Below are 21,015 nucleotides of genomic sequence, written 5' to 3' on the forward strand. Positions count from 1 at the left end.
AGTGTGTTATCAGTTTTTTTAAATCTAATTCAGTGGATTTACCACTCTGGAGATGGAAAGTAACGACTTTTTGCAACCACTTGATAATTACTGATAGATCGAATTAGACTGATTTCGAATTTATGGAGGAAGGAAAAACCAGAAAATTAGGAGAAAACCCCTCGAAGCACAGGAGAGAATCAACAAACGACAGTACTCGCATACGACACCGAGCAATGAGGGACTCAGACCCCGGTCGCATCGTTTTCAAATTGTTTTCTTCGTAACATAATAAACAAAAAAATAAAAATGAAAAAAGATAAATAAATAAATAAATAAATAAATAAATAAATAAATAAATAAATAAATAAATAAATAAATAAATAAATAAATAAATAAATAAATAAATAAATAAATAAATAAATAAATAAATAAATAGATAAATAAATAAATAAATAAATAGATAAATAAATAAATAAATAAATAAATAAATAAATAAATAATAATAACTTTATTAATGTCTCTAATTCTTCTAGCCGGGCACAAGTGCTCTACTAATCGGGGATACAAAAATAGGTCACCCTGTTTGTTTTCACGCTTTCTCTAGTTCCTAAAATATATTACAATGAAAAAAAGCCCGAGTCGATTTGATGATGTAATAAACATCCTGTAAAAACAACACGTAGGAACTGGGATTTGGAGAAAGTGGTTAAAAATGTAAGATTTGTTGATTTGAATGCAAGGCGATATTTTTAACTCGCTCGTAAACAAAAGAAAACAAAAACAAAAAACAAAAAACAAAACAAAAAACTCGGATATTTCTGAATTTAGCGCATTTAGTAGCACAACTGAGCACAGAAAATCTATTGATTGCTATATTTTTATGCTCGGTTTTTGGCCTATTTTGAGCGCAACTTCTTGCAATCGATAGATTTTCTCCAACTCGGCAGACAAACTTATGACAATCTATTTTCCAAAAATCTTTAGTTTTATGGATATTGATCGATTTTAACGCGAACACGAGAACAATATCGTGAGAAATCGGCCCGTAACGCCAAAACGCGAGTAAAAAATCAAATTTCGAATAGACCGTTAAAAGCCTTAATGTCTGAGCTACTACCGACATGTACTAAATTCAGAAATATCCGTGTTTTTGACGCGAATTTTACAATTCAATTTTCGTCAGTCCGATATTTTAAAAATTATTATTCTGATTGGCTGCGCGAGCGATATCCTGACGTGAGACGATGGTAGTCTGCGCGCGAGATAACGTATTGATAGAGAACAAAACAAATTGCAAAACAAGAGTAAATGTTACGTATATTCAAAACCTTGGGCACCGTTTTTCTATCCCGACCTCCTGGCTGGTAAATAACCGCTATGTATATCTTTTATTCCGACGAAGGACTAGCGTCCCAAACGTCAGTAAGTTTTTTCATCTTTTCACGGTTTATAACTTACCTTTTTATCATTACTGTTTCATTAGAAACACCGACGCAGCTCACACTAGTTTTTAGCTAGTTATCTCTTCTGTATATTAAAGAGGTGCGTCGGTACTGTCTCCTGAAGGAATTGCCTACATGTGATCTACTATAATGCTCTCCCTTTACTTTCACCCAAATAAATAGCCTTAATCAGCTCCACAAGAATACTCAAAGATAATGCTTCTTAGTATAAACCTACTAGCATACTATCACGAATCCTGCAATCTGATTGGCTCACGTACTTAATATCTATCCTGTGATAGCGAGTAGCGAAAAATAAACAGGTGCATGCTCAAGTTTCGTCGAAATCTCTGCTTGTTCTCTGAAAAAATTTTAAAAATCGATTGGAGAAAAGACAAGATTCTATCAAGGAAAGGAATTGAGGTTTTGAACGGTAAAGAAAAGTAAAAACTGAAGAATTATGGCAATTTTAACACGAAAAAGCGACACATGAAAATCTCAGTGAAATCTGACGGCGCCGTCAGATTTCACTGATATTTTCATGTGCAAACTTAACGACGGACAAACAACTGACTACTGAGATAATGATGGCTTTTTAAAAGGATTCCCTCAAAGAACAGAAAAGAATCTTATATTAAGCAAATTGTAAACATGACACGGCTTTGACAACAAAGTATTTGTTAATAAATTATTTCAGTAAATCACTCATTAATTAGAAAAATGATCCCAAGAACTGATGAGATAAAGAACATTAGAACAATAGTCTTGACAGTAATAATAGAGACAAAAAGCTATAAGAATAGAGCTTTACGTTATACTTCGAGTCGAGTTCGCAAATATGAATGAAAACAGTGCTGCCGAAACAGTGATAGATTGTGGCAATTCTACTTTCTTGTAAAATCCTTAATTTAGAATCTAAAAATCACAATAAATTCAGCTTTTACAATTTTTTTTCTTTTTTACAACGTCAATAATCCTACACTTTTCATAGATTTTAAGAATAAATTCAAATGATTAGAAAAGGTACCTTTTTAGTTGACAAAAAGGTAGAAAATTTAGTGTTTTATCTATTTAATGGATGTGATGAAGTTTCGCCCTTTAAAGGAAATTCGAAAAGCAGATAAAAAGGTACCTTTTTTGCCGTTTTGCGAGCTGAAAAATGCAAGTACCAAAAGGTACCTTTTCCTAACGCACTGGTCACTTAATACTGATTCCAATAATTGAAAAAACCAAGCCAAATGACGCCATCATGTGTTTATTTCTAACCAATATTACTAATGGCAAAACAATTCAGAATTATGATTTCCCCTCCTTTGATAGAAAAAGGTACCTTTTCGTACTTGCATTTTTCAGCTCGCAAAACGGCAAAAAAGGTACCTTTTTATCTGGAGCGCTGGAGTAATGTTGTCCCATTTCAGGCCACGTGTCATTCCCTTGAGAATAATATTCTTTGTTTGAGTTGTATCCATATTCATGTGTCTTCTCATGTGCAAAGAAATGATACTCTAGGGAATGACAAATGGTTTGAAATGGGAAAACATTACATCAGAGCCGAGCAGGTCTATTGTTAAATAGTATAATATCCTTGGGCCTAGTGTGATTCATATCATAATGAGTGATTACTATAGCCATGTGTCATCTTTCACTCATTCCTGATCGTTTGCCAGCTAGCAAGCAGACCAAGCTGAGCGGGTTTTGGGGCTAATGTGAAAGCTAAGATTACTACAGAAGTGTTCCATCTTTCATTCCTGATCACGCTAGCTAGCAAGCGGAATTATCTGCAGTCTTGGTACTAATGTGGTTCACATCATAAAAGATTAATACAGTCGTGTGTCATCTTTCATTCCTGATCACGCTAGCTAACAAGCAGAATTAGCTGAAGTCTTGGTGCTAATGTGCTTTTCATTCCTGACACGCTAGGTATGCAGGCGTGCCACTAAAGTCTTGGGGCTAATATAATTTATTTATGTCATAATAAGGACTACACCCGTGTGTAATCTTTCATTCCTGATCACGCTAGCTGTGCAAGCGGACCAAGATAAAGTCTAGGGGCTAATAGAATTCATTTATATCATAATAAGGACTACACCCTTGTGTCATCTTTCATTTCTGATCACGCTAGCTATGCAAGCAGACCAAGCTAAAGTCTTGGGGCTGATATAATTTATTCATATCATAATAAGGACTACACCCTTGTGTAATCTTTCATTCCTGATCACGCTAGCTAACAAGCGGAATCAGCTGAAGTCTTGGTGCTAATGTGGTTTACAACATAATAAAGATTAGTACAGTCGTGTGTCATCTTTCATTCCTGACACGCTAGCTAACAAGCGCAACAAGCCGAGATCAAAAGGTGAGACATCTTGTTATCATGTTTGCTTCACCTTTAAGCTGCGTACCGTATTTATGTTTTCTTTGCTCAATTAATCTATATAGCTAATTATTCTTTCTTTCCTCATTCTTTGTGTGTGTCTTTCTTCCATCCATCCACCTTTTTTCTTTTTCGTGTCATTCTTTTTTTTTACCATTTCTTGCTTTTAAGTAACAGCCATTTCCCTCGTTCATGACTAACCCGTGCATGGGACTTCTCTATATATCTAATCTTCCTTCTATCTATAGAGCAGGGCTTTGTCTTCAATGTTCATTTGAATTTTTGCTTTTGCTTCAATATCATTTAAATCCACAACACTCAAAAGTCATTATAATACTTAGAGTACGTAATTAAATAAATGTAATACAATGATTATCTGTGTACATAAGGATTGAAGGATTTGTTAGTGATACCATTATATCTAAGCACCAAAAAATACCGAATTCCCACTAATTTTTCAGTTATATTTGATAACATGTCTCCTGGTAGTCGTGGGAAAGCTTACGAACGTTTTCAGCTGTTCGCCTAATTTCATTGTCACAACACGTAAAGACCCTTCCTTTAAGACTTTTGCTATATTCTTATCGCTCTGGGGCCTGAATACTATAGACCTTTAGCAAACACATTATCTTTCATGAACGATTTTATCGCCCATTTGGACTCTATTGATTTTTAAAATTTGTTCCTAAATTTCGATAAAAACTAAGACATCGACTTCATTTTGAAATTTTTCAGAAGCCAATATATCCCCGCATAAGAGATATGCCTACGTGAATTTTGTGTTCTAGGTACATATCTGGCGCGACATTAGGTTCATGTACGTGCTCATATGACGATAACAACAATTCAACAATTGCGTCCACAGACAAATGATTCAAAGTTTCGTGACTGGATTTAGAAAGAAAATAAAAGCGGTTTTTTTTAAGAATAAGAAATGATGATAAAACTATAATATTTAATACAACATATAAATCAAAACCAATAAGGACATAAGAAGAAACTCATTTGAAATGCAGCCAAAGCCGGACAAATATTATGCCATCTCTTAAGAATTTTTTTTATTTTTTAATTTTTTTTAAATTTCTTTTACCTCAAACATTTAAAACATGATTGTTTCCCTTTTACAAACTGTCCATCAGTTTTAACTACTTCGGAGGCTATAGAAAACTTCCAAAAATATACATAACAAAAATGGATGAAAATATAAGTTCCGTTATATACTTCATGAATCGCTTTGCTCGATTACTTGGGGGTCGTGAATACGTCCCTTGTTAATATATGTCAGAACAACATACTAAAGACCTTTTATTTTGAATAACCTCTTGATAATAATATTTCAATAATGTTGACTTTTGACTCCCCGGTTAGAGACTAAATTTTTCACTAACGACAGCCCCCACATGACGTCACGATCGAAGAGACTCGGATCGGTCTTCCCGCGCTTTAAAGTGCAAATGAACCCTTCGACAATACTTTCAGTACTGATTCTACAAGAATAAGTAAAATATGGTAAAATAAATGGTAAAATATTTCTGGAATTGATTGATTTGTCTTTAAGTTATAAAGGTTGATACAATCAATATGTCAATGACTTTGATGTCACCCCAGGCTTCATTAAATATACGAAATTGAACTGGTTCCCAAAACAGTTTTTAAAGAGCATCATTATTTTACTAATGGTTTACCTAAAGCTAATTTGTTTTCCTCATAATGGCCAGCATTGAGCATTACTAGTAAAACGAAGAAATACTCACAAATGCCTTACTTGACGTTACACTCATTAACATATTGCATGTATATTGCGACCTTCATATTCAAGATCTTCAAGATCTTCTTTCGTTTCTGTTAATGATAATATGATAGTTCAACTTGACCTTAATATATATTAAACTTAGCCGCGAGCCCAAAGACGAGCCTGGAATTAAGTACAAAAAAGCAAAAACATGGAAAAGATCCACAACGATCTGCACGAAGAAGGCCCTGCTTTGACCTTAGGGGCACCCCGTACACTGTTATTAGGGACCTTAAAGGACTACTTCGACGATACGGCGGACATCTTGGATTGCAATGCATTATGGGGCGTCGAGGGGGCAAATAAAGCTTTGCTTCAGCAATGACGTCGATTGATATTAATGGTTCACCACAAGAGAGTACAACCATAGATGAATTAAGACGGCACATCAATCTCCTTCACCCATAAGAAAAAGACAAACCAAACTCTATATTTTCATCTTTGTTTTGTTTTGCCCCCCCTTGGGAAGATGGCTGCCGTATCGTCCAAGCAGTCCCTTAAGGTGCAGCAGGACGGCAACGACAATGACGATGGTAAGCAAATAATATCACTATTTGCACTATTCAAATAGACTCTTTTGCAATTTAAAAAAAAAAAAACTGTACATCATTGACGTCTTATGATGAAAGTAATACGTGAAATGTCCCTGTTTTACGTAGAACGGCTACGCCAAACAACTATGCTGATTTTCGGTTAAAGTAAAGCGCTCCCAAAAGACGCCATTTCACTCTAAAACGTGGGTGCTTATTGAGTAAAGTACTAGACAAACATGAAATAATAATACAATAGAAGGCTGAATACCGTCCTTTAACTTACGGTCCTTACTACGAGAGAGACTGCCGGCTAGCTAACAATGCCTTGATCTTGACGTTGCCGCTATTTGCAATTAACTCTATTAGCTATCTAACTAGGCTGAGAGTTTCTATTTAATAATTAGACTACGAGGTCGAGTTTTCTATGAGTCAATAGATAGTCCATGAGGCGCGTAGCGCCGAATCGGCTATTTGACTCAAAGAAAGTCTATTGTTTTAGCATAAACCTACTAGCTAATCTTTATATAACATTGAAAATAAAACATGATACTGAAAACTTTAACTGCACAAAGCGACGGTCAACCGGCAGCACTGTTTTCATTATATTTGCGAACTCGACTCAAAGTATCAACGTATGTAAAGCTTAAACTTGCTCTATTTTTATAGCTTTTCGTCTCTATTATTACTGTCAAAACTCTCTTTCTCTCTGTTCTTTATCTTATCAGTTCTTGGGATCATTTTTCTAATTAATGAGTGATAAACTGAAATGATTTATTTACAAATACTTTGTTGTCAGATCATTCAAAGCCGTGCCATTTTTACAATTTATAACGGATTCTTGTCAGTTATCTTGGACTTTCTTTATTGTTTCGTCTGTTCTTACCGTTTGAAATTCTTCTTGAATACATGTGAATAAGTTGTCTTTTAGATTTTTTCTGTTTTTTGAGGGAATCCTCTTAAAATGCCATCATTATCTCAGTAGTCAGTTGTTTGTCCGTCGTAAAGTTTGCACATGAAAATATCAGTGAAATCTGACGGCCGCTTTTTCGTGTTAAAATTGCCATGGCTTCAGTTTTTACTAATCTGTACCGTTCAAAACTTCAATTCCTTTCCTTGATACAGTCTTGTCTTTTCTCCAATCGATTTTTAAAGATTTTTTTAGAGAGCAATAAGCAGAGATTTCGACGAAACTTGAGCATGCACTTGTTTGTTAATCGCTACTTGCTATCTATCACAGGATAGATAGTGAGTACGTTAGCCAATCAGATTGCAGGATTCGTGATAGTATGTTAGTAGGTTAATGCTAATAGCTATTAGATAGCTAGTATTGTATTTACTTTATTTTTAGTTAGTAATAATAATGAATTAATTAAATAAATATGAATTATTATTTGAATTATTGATTGTCACAAATAGACGGAGATACACCTATTTCAATAACCGTAACGGGTTTTGAGAATATCCACCACGGTTTGAACCAAACAGTAATTTATGGAAATTGTGGTGTATTTGTGTTTTATTATGTACGATCGTCATATATAATTACATGTCAATCAATGCAAATCTAACATTTCCTCCCTTCTTAGTTATGAATCACTGTGATAGAAAAAATAACTCAATAATAATGTCTCTGAATGTTCATATCTATTATGACTGTCCTAATATTGTTCATACATATAACGTTTTGGTGGGCTTCTGTGCCTTGTTGGGTATCGATGTCCTTTGCCTTGTCCTTCTTGCGTCATGTTGCTCTTAGCGGGGGTAACTTTCTTGCTTGTCTGGGTTGTGCTGACTGATGGCTGTTCTACTGCTGATGGGCAGACATCTTCTGCTGGTCTTGGTTGAGGGTCGCTTTGATTTTCATCATGCTTCCTTTCTTGGATTTGGTCTGTGTGCCTTCTCCAATAACTTCCAGCTTCTGTTTTGACTTCATACATCAATGGTCCTAGTTGTGTGTTGATGGTTCCATTAACCCACTTGTCTTGTCCTCTGTAGTCTCGAACTGTCACTGGCTGTCCATCATCAAACAAGCGTATAGGTGTTTTCTTCTCAAGTGCTTTCTTCATTTGTTTCTTCTGCACTGTGCTTTTTATATCTGGCTTCATCAAATCCAGACGTGAACGTATGTTTCGACCAAGGAACATTTTGGCTGGTGTTTCGTTAGTGGTAGCATGAGGTGTGTTGCGGTACATCAGTAGGAAATTTGCTATCTTCTTGTTTAAAGAGGCTGATTCTGATTTCATTGCCTTCATACTCTGTTTGAAGGTTTGCACGAATCTTTCTGCTTGTCCATTCGTTGCAGGATGGAACGGTGCTGATCTAAAATGGTGAATCCCATTGCTCTTCATGAATGTTTGAAATTCCTCTGACGTGAATTGCGGTCCGTTGTCAGAAACGAGCTGCTGTGGTACGCCGTTTCTTGCGAATACTGAGCGTAGTACCTCAATAGTGCTTGTTGCTGTGATCTTGTTCATTGGAAACACCTCTGGCCATTTAGAGTGTGCGTCGACTATAATCAAAAACTGTTTGTTCATAAATGGTCCAGCAAAATCGATATGGATGCGTTCCCAAGGTGAACTTGGCCATTCCCATGGGTGGATGGGTACCTTTGTTGGGTTGTTTCGTACTTTGTTACAACCAGAGCAGGTTTTGGTTATCTGTTCAATTTCGGAGTCGATTCCTGGCCACCAGATGTGACTTCTAGCGAGGGCTTTCATTTTCACTACGCCTAGGTGAGTTGAATGGATGACCTCCAATACTTGTTTCCTTAGGGTGTCTGGAATGATTACTCGTATTCCCCACATGAGACATCCCTGATACGTTGTGATTTCATCTCGACGATTGTAGTACGCCAGTAGTAACTTGTCGTCTGGCTTAGTTGACCATCCAGACATGGTCTGTTCATAGACTCTACTTAAGATCTTGTCCCTTGTTGTCTCTCGCCTGATTGTTGCGCTTGTCACTGGTAACTGTTCAAACTGACTTAAGTGAAAAATGTCAACAGCTTCTTCCTTTTGATCCTCTGGGGTTTCTTCGAACGGTAGTCTTGAAAGGGCGTCAGCGTTAGTGTGTCGCTTAGTGTTCCTATACTCTATGTCGTAAGCATAGCCTGATAGAAACATAGCGTATCGCTGTAGTCTTGTAGCTGTGGTCACTGGTATGCCTTTGGTTGGGCTGAAGATGGTTACTAGTGGTTGATGATCCGTAACCAACGTAAACTGTCTTCCGTAAAGGTAGGTGTGGAATCGTTTGATTCCAAAGATGATTGCTAATGCTTCTTTGTCAATTTGAGAGTAGTTTTTCTCTGCTTTCGTTAAGGTGCGAGAAGCGAATGCTATTGGTCTTTCTTGTCCATCGATGATATGGGACAGAACTGCGCCGACTCCATATGGTGACGCGTCGCATGCTAAGCGGATAGGCTTCTTGGAATCATGATGACACAATACCAAATCTGACGTGACCATCTCTTTTACCTTCTCGAAGACTTTGTCACATGCTTTCGTCCACTGCCATGCTTTACCTTGTTCCAGTAGCTGGTGGAGTGGTCTCATTACCGAGGCTAGGTCTGGTAGAAATCTGTGGTAATAATTTACGAGGCCAATGAATGCGCGAAGCTGAGTGACATTCTTTGGTGCTGGAGTATCACGCACTGCTTTAATCTTTTCCTCTGTCTTGTGTATGCCGTGCTTGTCTATCTTGTGTCCACAGTATTCGATCTCATCTTGGAAGAACTGGCATTTTTCTAGGTTGACCTTGAGTTGGTACTGTTGCAGACGGCTCAACACACTATCCAGATTGTTAAAATGTTCGGTATTGTCCTTACCAGTTATTATCATGTCATCTAGGATGCATTGGACTGATGGTATTCCTTGCAGAATCTGTTCCATAGTCCTCTGCCATATTGCTGGTGCAGAAGCGATTCCAAACAACATCCGGTTGAACTGGTATAGACCCTTGTGCGTATTTACAGTTAAATACTTCTTTGAGTTTTCTTCCATCTCCATGTGTAGGTAGGCTTGCCTCAAATCGATCTTTGTGAACTTTTCTCCATCTGCTAACGATGCGAACACATCTTCTATCCTGGGTAACGGGTACTGGTCCACTGCAAGCTGGGGATTAACTGTGAGCTTAAAGTCTCCGCAGATTCTTACTCTTCCGTTTTTCTTGAGTACGGGAACTATGGGTGTGGCCCATTCGCTTGTTTCCACTTTGGATATTATTCCCATTTTCTCTAGCTCGTCTAATTCTCGCTCCACCTTTGGTCTCAAGGCATATGGTAGTTGTCTGGCTTTCAGAAATACTGGTTGCGGTTCCTCTTTGAACTTTAAGGTCGCCTTGATGTCCTTCACTTTTCCAATTCCTTCTTCAAAGACTGTTGGACATTTGTTTAAGATATTGTCTAGTGCGTTGTTGGTACTTGCAGGTTCCTTATTCAGTGTTAACACGTTGTTTATCCCTTTCCATTCTAACTGTATCGCTGCTAACCAATCTCGGCCAAACAGTGCTGCTGTGCCTCTCTCGACTAGATATAATTCGAGGTTTTTCTCTTGATTGTTGTACTTTACCTTGACGCGTGTGATTCCTAACGGATGAATTTTCTCTCCTGAGTAGGTTTTTAAAACAACTTTTGTGGGCTCAATTTTAGCCTTGCCGACTTGCTTCTCAAATTCATCTTTAGACATAACTGAAACTGCTGATCCTGTGTCAAGCTCCATTGATACTTTCTTTCCATTAATATTTAATGGTAGTTGAATAGGCTTAGTTTTCTTCTCTTTTATCGAATTAATGTCTAAGCTTCCTACGGGAAGTTCATTGTCGCTGTCCGACTCGTCTTCGCTATCGGCATTGTTATCGAGGGCGTGTACATTCCGGCGTGTATGGCGGCGTGTTTGTTGTCTGCGTTTAGCTAAACATGCTTTCTCGATATGTCCTTTCTTCTTGCAAAAATAACATGTAGCTTCTTTATGTTTACATGAATTAGATGAATGACCTGGTTTATCACATCTAAAACACGTATTATCTCTTGGTTTAAGCTGATTTTCGGTTGGTTTTCTAGGCTTTGCTTTAGCTATCTTGTTTACACCAACTTCTTTGTGCTTACCTTGTAATTCAATGGCGTCTTTCGCGGCCATTTCCATTGCTACGGATATTGCGATAGCTTTTTCCAGTGGTAACGTAGATTCTGAAAGCAATCTTTTCTGTATTCCGGTATTACGGATTCCACATACTAATCTATCTCTGAGTGTGTCGTTCAGGTTATCGAAGTTGCAGTGAATCGCCAACTTCCTTAGTTGTGCTACATAGTCGTTTATAGTTTCTCCTTCGTCTTGCATTCTTGTATGAAATCGGAAACGTTGAGTGATTACAGACGGTTTAGGCGATAGTTGTCTCTCCAAAAGGTGTACGATGGTATTATACTCAAGCTCAGAAGGCTTTTCTGGAGCTGCTAAATTCCGTAAGAGATTATAAGTTTTACTTCCAAGTAGCGTAAGAAGCGCGGGAACTTTCTTCTCTGTTTTGATCTCGTTGACTGTAAAATATTGTTCCAAACGCTCGATGTAGGCACTCCATGTTTCTGTAGCTTCGTCGAATGGTTCTATTCTTCCAATAAAGGCCATTTTGTTTGTGAAAACCAAGGAAATCTCACATTATTTCAAGAAGAAGTCCTCCGAATTTTTACAATGTATCCCATCCTCGTCGCCAGTAATTGTGGTGTATTTGTGTTTTATTATGTACGATCGTCATATATAATTACATGTCAATCAATGCAAATCTAACAGAAATACATACGACAGCTGAGTAGAAAGAGATCTGGGTCGAGCTGAAAATGACGTCATTAATTTTGACACTTGACTCTATATCTATACAGATATAAGCTAGTCAGATGCTTTTCGATTTTTGTAGTCAAAAAATAAAGGAATCGGGAGCACTTTATCGATATATAATAATAATAATAATACATTACATTTATAAAGCGCAGATTAGCACAAGATGTTCATCTGCGCTGAATACAGAAACAATACACAATAACTAGAAACATAAAAGCTAAGTTAATCAATGAGAATTGCAAAAACAACTAAATAAAGGCTTTCCTATAAAAATATGTCTTTAAGTGTTCTTTAAAAGAAGGTAATGATGTAATATGCCTAATACTAGATGGTAAAGTGTTCCATTCTACTGGCGCAGCGTATGAAAAAGTCCTACCACCAAGAGTAGGTCGAAGTTTAGTCGGTGGAGGTGCTAATAAAAGCTCATTATTGGACCTAAGATTATAACCAGAATGCTTTTTGATAGAAATTAAATCAGATAAGTAACTAGGAGCGAGACCATGAATAGCCTTAAAAGCGAAAATAAGTATCTTAAAACGTATTCTAAATCTCACTGGTAGCCAGTGGAGATCAGCCAAGACAGGAGTAATATGCGAAAAGCGTGGAGTTAAAGACACTAAACGAGCGGCAGCATTCTGTATGCGTTGCAGTTTAGCTACTTGTTAAGCAGGTAGCCCATAGTATAAGCTATTACAGTAATCTATGCGGCAAGTTATAAAAGCATTGACTAGAGTGGCGCAAGAATCAGGAGATAGGAATTTCCTGATCTTCCTAATGTTATATAGATAATAAAAAGAAGATTTGCATATGCTTGCTATCTGCTTGTCTAAAGATAAGTTAGTGTCAAAGATAGTTTCAAGATTCCTGACAGAAGATGAGGGCTTGATTGAAGAATTGCCAACAGTGAGCTGCTCAATTGATTGCTTGGACAGTTGCTGTCGCTTGCCAATGATCATGAACTCTGTCTTCCCATCATTCATTTTCAATTTGCTGCATGTCATCCATCCTTGAATATCTCTGATGCAGTTCGTTATAGTATCCGTAGCTTCATTTTGGCTGTGCATGTGTCCTGGCTTGAACGAGAGGTAAAGTTGGCTATCATCCGCATAAGCATGAGCTTTTACCGAGTGTTTGTTTAGAATCTTGAACAGGTCACTGGCGTAGATGATAAAGAGAAGAGGCCCTAAACAGCTTCCTTGAGGCACACCGCTTGTGATGCTGAACTTTTTAGATACACATCCGTTGATAGAGACACGTTGGCTTCGGTCAGAGAGGTACTCCTTGAACCACAATAGAGCAGGTTCTGAAATGCCCAGGTTAGATTTGAGGCGAGCTATAAGAATATCGTGGTCGATAGTATCGAACGCAGCACTCAGGTCAAGGAATACTAGCAATGTTACATTCTGGTTGTTCATATCAAGCAGGATGTCATTAAACACTTTCAGCAATGAGGTCTCCGTGTTGTGATCTTTGCGATATGCTGACTGCAATGTTGGATAAAGATTATTACTGGTCATGTGTTTATGAAGTTGTTGAAATACTGCCTTTTCAGTAAGTTTCGATACATAGACAAGGTTGCTGACAGGACGAAGGTTAGCAAAAGAAGTATCAAGCTCTACTTTCTTCAGTCTTGGCTGTACAATTGCAATATCAAAAAATTCACGGACGTTTGACTACCTGAATTGTTAAAGTGCCTATCACCCTTCTGACAATACTCTCAGTGTACTCTTACATGGGGTAAGATGTGGAATAACACGAAAATATTTCATAGTTTGAGTGCGGCATCTTGAAGTTATAAAGGTTTTTCCATGCCATATGCTAATGCTGTGACGTATGAGGAGGCATTTATGGTTATTTGTTGTTCCTTGTAACTCGAAACACCGGCTTCTATGTGAAAACTAACTTGCAATAATTTCTATAAGAGCAATGGGAAAAAACAATGACTTATTCCAAATTTTATTTATGTGTGCCAGTAATGTTTTGTATATTAAATGATTACTTCTCATACGTCACAGCATTAGCATATGGCATGGAAAAACATTTATAATTTCAAGAAGCCGCACTCAAACTATGAAATATTTTCGGGTTATTCCACATCTTACCCTATGTAGAATCAATACTGTGAATATTGTCAAAAGCCAGGGTGATAGGCACTTTAAATGTGGCAGGGTTTGTAAGGTGTTTACTGGCAGAATAACTACAGAGGTTTTCTGTCGGACAACTTGAAATTTCTGTATATATTTTAGAAATTAAACTACTTCTTATAGTTACAGATCAGCAGTTTGAATGTGTGTTCTAGTTACTGCCTAGTTTAATCGGCGTTTTTCCGAGATGTTTTTATAGCCTCACCAAAATAGATAGTGAGAATCAAACACGTTGTCAAACTGATGACAGTTCTGCCTAATTTCTCCCATAAAAAACAAGAACGTCTCGTGCACTGATTTTGACCCGTCTACGAAAACCACTCTTTCAAATTTATTCCAACTCGTAACCATATGATTTCCTATACTAAAAAACCGTGGATTTCGATGCCTAGATTGTATTCACTGCTTTAATAGGTAAAAATGTATAAAGCCCTGTAAAAATGCAGTGGTCTAAAAGCCGGATTCGTAGTGTTAGAACTACGGGAAGTACATTGCTTGGGCTTCCTGTGCTTTACCATGTCTTAAATTTCAGGAGTATGCAGAAGACATTTTCTCGGTACCAGTCTTTTCTCGAGCTAATGACATGATGAAACTACGTATAAATACGATCATTTTCTTTAAGAAAAGGTGATTTGAGTCCACACAGCTGAGCCCGTTAACAAAAAAAATCAGCTTTTCTCCTGCACACAGTATCAAACAACATATGTTAGTATCAAAACATTTTTAATGTGTTTATAAAAAACAAAGACATTTTTGGAAAGAATTTCTTCACTTAATGTGTGATAACATCGAGGCATTTATATTTTGCCGTTTCTTTAACATCAACAACACGTTTATTTCCAAGACAAACAGGCCTTTTTCTCAATTAGTATCACCCTGTGATTGGTACGACTGAAAACTATAGCCGATATAAACCACAAAATCGATAATAATGTACACAGTGAGACGCATAATTTAGGTTTTGCATCTTGGAGGTTAATGTTTCAGTTTGTACGAGAACGTAAGAGTCTGAAGTGGACCCTGGATCAGTATCCTACAGGTATAGATGCTTTTTAACACTTTGATATCATTATTTAAATATATATATATTATGTCTCTATGTAAAAAACGTTGCCTCACTGTGAAATACCGAATGACACATCGTAAACAATGTTTAAGAACGATATCCAATTCAAGACAAAAGAGAGAACCGTGGTTTTCGTATTTATGCGAAAGAAAAGAGATATTATAGTTACTCCAGTCTTCCTATTTTGTTTCTTTATGAGCTCTCGTTAAAATTTATTAAAGCTCTATCATAGAGTATAGATGGCTTTTATTTTTTAGCCGTTTATCACAGTACAGGAACTATATTTAAAAAGTAATAGACTTCTTATTAGACTTCAATAAAACTGTAGTCAAATAACATCATGGCTATGCAGGGGTAAGATTCTGAACATCTCCGATCCCTTACTATTCTACGATCTATTTCTTACTAAAATACCTTAACTGAATATTTCATTCCACGGGCAAGCGTAAAACTGTCTGCTTATAAAGTATGAGAGCTTATTTCTTGATTGCATCGTTCTAGTAACTTTATTATTAACTCTGATGAAGAGCACAGAGGTAATTTAAAATTCAAAGAACATTAAGAACATTCTTAGATCAATTTCAAAAAAAATTATATTGTTATTAATATGTCTTTACTGATCGCTCCAATGGCATACTCGTTCTAGTGATTTCGTATTGTATTTTACTTCATAGTGCCACTCCCCTGGCTTCTGTATTCGTACGTTTTACATGCCCTGACTTATATTTAATCATTATACTCAGTCTTGAAAAACAAAATCCCAATTTAGTTCATTTGTCTATTCGGAACCTTCATTTGAATTATTTTTCCAAATGGTTAGCTGTGGTAAAATGTAGAGGACAGTGGCCAACTCCATTAGGAACTGCACATTTTTAAAATTTCCTTAAATTGATCTCCAAGATAAGAGAAGGCTGTAAAGTTAATTACTATTTGCTTCAGTAAAAAGAATATTTTTGTGATAAAAACATGTTATTGGCGATACTGACTTATCAGCACAAGAGGTTTAAGAGATATTGATGCTAATCTCTCTGTGATTTTTGATTAGATGTAAGAGGCCTAAAAAGCACTTGTCCTTCAGGGCTATTTCAGGGCAGGCTTAGATCAAAACAAAGTGGTCAACCGAAGATCCCAAACTTGAAGATAAGAAAATCAGTGGAGTTTTAAAGGCGTTCAACTCGTATAAAATCGATACAGTCTCATGCCTAAGTTATACGGATGCGGTAAATCGCAAACAACCACCAAACTAATCACTTTATTTCATACCAAATCTAAAAAGAAAAGTTAATAAATGCTAAAAGCTTTTTGAAATTAAAATTAAAATTAAGATAACTTAATCATTAAAATCACCCTTTAAAAAATCATCAACGTAGATTTAATTTATTAATTCTATTTCAATACTGTTCAGTGTTCTGTATAATATGAGAAATTATATATATATATATATATGATATATATAATATATATACACTCGATTGCAGAAACGTTGTAGTATACATTTATACATTTATACGAATATCTAATGAAATGCTGCATAATGCAATATAACCATGTTCAACGCTTAAAACTGACTGATTTATAATCTGTACTATCTAATAGACAAGAAAAAAATATTTTGACGTTCATTGAATGAAACAAACAATAAATAAAGCGATTTTTCCGTTTTGCATATCATTAAAAATACTGAATAAATTAGATATATGTATAATTGTATACTACAACGTTTCTCGATCGAGTGTATATATATATATATATATTTGTTTGAGAAGAAAAAGTCAAGACAACATTTTTCCCGACAAGCCTGTTTCGTGAATTGCTTCACTCTTCAGGGGATTTAATGATAAGAATATTCGTTACTATCATTTATATAGAAAAAGTATACATAATTAATTAGTGGATGTAGTTTAGCTGTTGCGTAATAATGCTTTGTTTCTGTGGCGGCATGAAGATACAAGTTCGTTGCGCTTATTTAATGATGAGAGTTCCGGTCGATAAATTATTAGAAACTTTTCTTTAAGACAAAGGTTACATCTTTTGCTAGAGCTGTTGTAGGCGAAGCTTGAAGATAGGACGCGCCATAAAATGGAGTAGCTGATATTATCGTTCTTGAGAGGCCAGATGTATTTGCTGAGTTCAGTCGAGTTTTTATGTTGTTCGTGGCGGAATGAGGCGGTGTGGTTTCTGTATCGTGTTTTGAAGTCGTTTTCTGTGAGTCCTATGTATGTTGCGGTAGTGTTGTTGTCCTTTCTTGTGACGGTGGCTTGGTATACAACTGATGATTGGAGGCAGTTGCCATTAAGCGGGCAATTGTTCTTTTGTCGGCAGTTGCATGTTTTCTTGTCCTTTGTGTTGTTTGCGGTGTCGTTGTCGTTGTTTGATATCAAAAAGCACTTGACGAAAGCGGATACCAGTACATCCTAAACTACGAACCAACCGCGACCACAAAACGCAAAATCAGACAACGAAACGGCATACTCTGGTACAACCCCCATTTAGCAAAAATGTCAGCACCAATATCGGACAGAGATTCCTTGGCCTAGTTGATAAACACTTTCCTAGAGGCCATAATCTTAGGAAAGTCTTTAATCGTAACACCATCAAGATCAGTTACAGCTGCATGAACAATGCCAAACAAATCATTGACAATCATAACAAGCGCATTTTACATCCACCGAGAGACGACAACGACACCGCAAACAACACAAAGGACAAGAAAACATGCAACTGCCGACAAAAGAACAATTGCCCGCTTAATGGCAACTGCCTCCAATCATCAGTTGTATACCAAGCCACCGTCACAAGAAAGGACAACAACACTACCGCAACATACATAGGACTCACAGAAAACGACTTCAAAACACGATACAGAAACCACACCGCCTCATTCCGCCACGAACAACATAAAAACTCGACTGAACTCAGCAAATACATCTGGCCTCTCAAGAACGATAATATCAGCTACTCCATTTTATGGCGCGTCCTATCTTCAAGCTTCGCCTACAACAGCTCTAGCAAAAGATGTAACCTTTGTCTTAAAGAAAAGTTTCTAATAATTTATCGACCGGAACTCTCATCATTAAATAAGCGCAACGAACTTGTATCTTCATGCCGCCACAGAAACAAAGCATTATTACGCAACAGCTAAACTACATCCACTAATTAATTATGTATACTTTTTCTATATAAATGATAGTAACGAATATTCTTATCATTAAATCCCCTGAAGAGTGAAGCAATTCACGAAACAGGCTTGTCGGGAAAAATGTTGTCTTGACTTTTTCTTCTCGAACAAATATTCTGCTCTACTTCTATCGATGTATTGAGCACTGTTTTACGGAAAATTGATTCACAGATTTCTTATATATATATATATATATATCAGGGAAAATATCAGGGATGACATCCCATAATATCAGGGATGACATCCCATAATTTCTGACATACTTTTGATATACTTGTATATATATATAATTCAAACAAAATTCATTTTTCCCATTCTTATATTTTCTACTTCTTAATCAAATTCTTATTCGGCTCATTCAAGTTCTGGACTAACTTCCAGTGTCCAAATTCATTCTATAATGATATGCATTCTCACTTCTCTAATTCTTATAAATATCCTATTTTCATTAGTATTCTAACCCTGATAGAAAATGAAATTTGAAAAAGACGCGCCAGCAGCCCATAGTCATGCAGTTCAGTTTAATTTGAATGGTAATGATATTAACCTTCTGGCTCGGATCATAACTAATCCATCATGTTCGCCATGTAACTGATGGACAACAACTTATCTAGCTACTAGCTTCTCCCTGTCTTTTTACGATTTATGGTTGAAAAAAAAGCCTTGCAGCTTGAGAGACGCCAGGTATGAATCAACATTAGGCTTGGTATAGCTTCCATAGTATCACATTATCGCTATCTTAATTTTTCATTCCTATTCCTCCCTTAATCTCTTCCGTAGCTGTAAATTCATTACTTGACTATGTATACGCTACTGACTTCGTCTCGTTTATATTTCCATTATACTTTACATTCCACTATTACTTCTTATTTCTAGATTCCCTGGATATTTCGGATTTCTTGTTCATTTTAAAGCCTTTTTCAGTAAGTTTGCATGGTTTTTCAAGTGCGTGGGAAGTGGTCTTTATTCAAATACAGATAAGATAAGACATTGAAAGGGATTTCATTTTTCATGAACCAGTATGTGAGTGTAGAATATCAATATTATCTGACGACAAAACGATTCACATCAGATATGATATTGGTATATTTTTGTTAATATAACTATACTTTAAAAATAAATAATATCTCGAGATTACAAGATTAAATATTCATTGGATTCAATTTTTAACAGATGTCATGAGTTTTATTTAATTCATTATGAAATATTCTTGATTAATCCTTGAGAAAGAAGCTATTAATTGGTTTAGTGTGAAGCCTGAAAGTGCATGAAGAAAAAAACAAGCTCTCTTCTTTTGACATTCGAGGTAACGAGATATCGATATTGTTTATCAATTTAACCATGAATTTGTACTTCTTGATTTTTCGCACAATTTCAAGCATTTACGCGGGATAATGAGAAATTGGTAGACTTGCACAACATCGCGAATTGCATAAAATCTTTTATCACAGTATATATTATTAAACTTCTGTCAAAGTTATAGTGGACTGAAGCTGACATGAAAACTCAAAAAGAAATCACATTTTGTCTTGATAGAATTGGCGACGATTTCCTTTTTCCTTTTCTTTTTCTTTTAAAGTGCTACTACGACGAAAATCGCTCAAACTTGGATTCAGCTGAAACTTCCTAAGAATACTCTTTAAAGGTCCAATAATCACTGTATGAAGTGTTTTCTCGATATTCAGGACGAAAGTATGATATTTTTACGATTATTTTTTGGAGTCTGTGACGTCATACACTCAACATCGAACATCGCTCCATACATTTCTTTGTAGTTTATGATCAAAATATCAGTAGTAAAGGGAGAAAGAAATACCCAAACACCCCAAAATATAAATCATAGTCACAAGTAATGTGAAATAAGCACATTAGCCACCCTTTGGACTTCATAGGAATAAAATAAATTAAGGATTTATATACAAAGAAATGTATGGAGCGGTGTTCGATGTTGAGTGTATGACGTCACAGACTCCAAAAAATAATCGTAAAAATATCATACTTTTGTCCTGAATATCGAGAAAACACTTCATATAGTGATTATTGGACCTTTAAAGAGTATTTTTAGGAAGTTTCAGCTGAATCCAAGTTTGAGCGATTTTCGTCGTAGTAGCACTTTAATGTTGTTTAGTGTTAATCTCGGGGTAATTTTGTAAGGGTTTTAATCTCAAGTAAGCCGAACACATTGCAGAATGGTTTTTGTTTATCTTTCGCATAAAAACCCTATACTCGTGACGACTTGCCATGTGGTTAAAACTGTACAGAGACTTAGGAAAACACCTTAAAATAAACTAGTATGGAAATACATGGGTGAAAACTCGGAAGTTCGGCGGGAAATTTGTAGACGAGTCGTGTTTACAAATAAAACCATTGGAGATTTACCGGTGTTTCTTTTATCAGCAAATTTCTTCAACTAAAGTGATGTGTTAGGGAAAAACAAGCACTAACTTTTCACGAACGACTTAAACTTTTTTTTTACCATAAGCGGTAAATATCCAATGGTTTGATTTGTAAACACGTCACGTCTACGGATTTCCAGCCGAACGTACGAGCATGCGCTGTGGGTTTTTCACCCTAGACGTGTGGAAAGCATATCAATGTCAATGAATGGGATTACCTATATCTAAAACTAGTATTTCGAAAATTGAATTTTCTTAGTCTTTTCCATTAGGACGTTTGCAT

General features: G+C 36.2%; 1 protein-coding gene across 6 annotated transcripts in view; it reads left to right on the forward strand.

Annotated features, from left to right (window-relative positions):
• The first annotated feature begins 3,444 nt into the window (after positions 1-3,444).
• LOC116301834 (QRFP-like peptide receptor) overlaps positions 3,445-21,015 on the forward strand; it is a 46,567-nt gene continuing 28,996 nt past the window's right edge. For 4 of the 6 annotated variants that reach the window (XR_004197783.2, XR_004197782.2, XM_031710966.2 and 1 more), the window contains exon 1: positions 3,445-3,777. The gene's annotated coding sequence lies outside the window, so the exon portion shown is untranslated. Of the gene's footprint in view, positions 3,778-5,954; positions 6,121-18,895; positions 19,021-21,015 lie in introns of those variants that run through there. The other 2 variants (XM_031710967.1, XM_031710968.1) reach the window with 2 other exon arrangements.

Source organism: Actinia tenebrosa, unplaced genomic scaffold (assembly GCF_029948245.1).
Source record: "Actinia tenebrosa isolate PJP-AT-01 unplaced genomic scaffold, QUT_ActTen_1.0 PGA_scaffold6__47_contigs__length_16458017, whole genome shotgun sequence".
Classification (NCBI taxonomy): Eukaryota; Metazoa; Cnidaria; class Anthozoa; order Actiniaria; family Actiniidae; genus Actinia; species Actinia tenebrosa.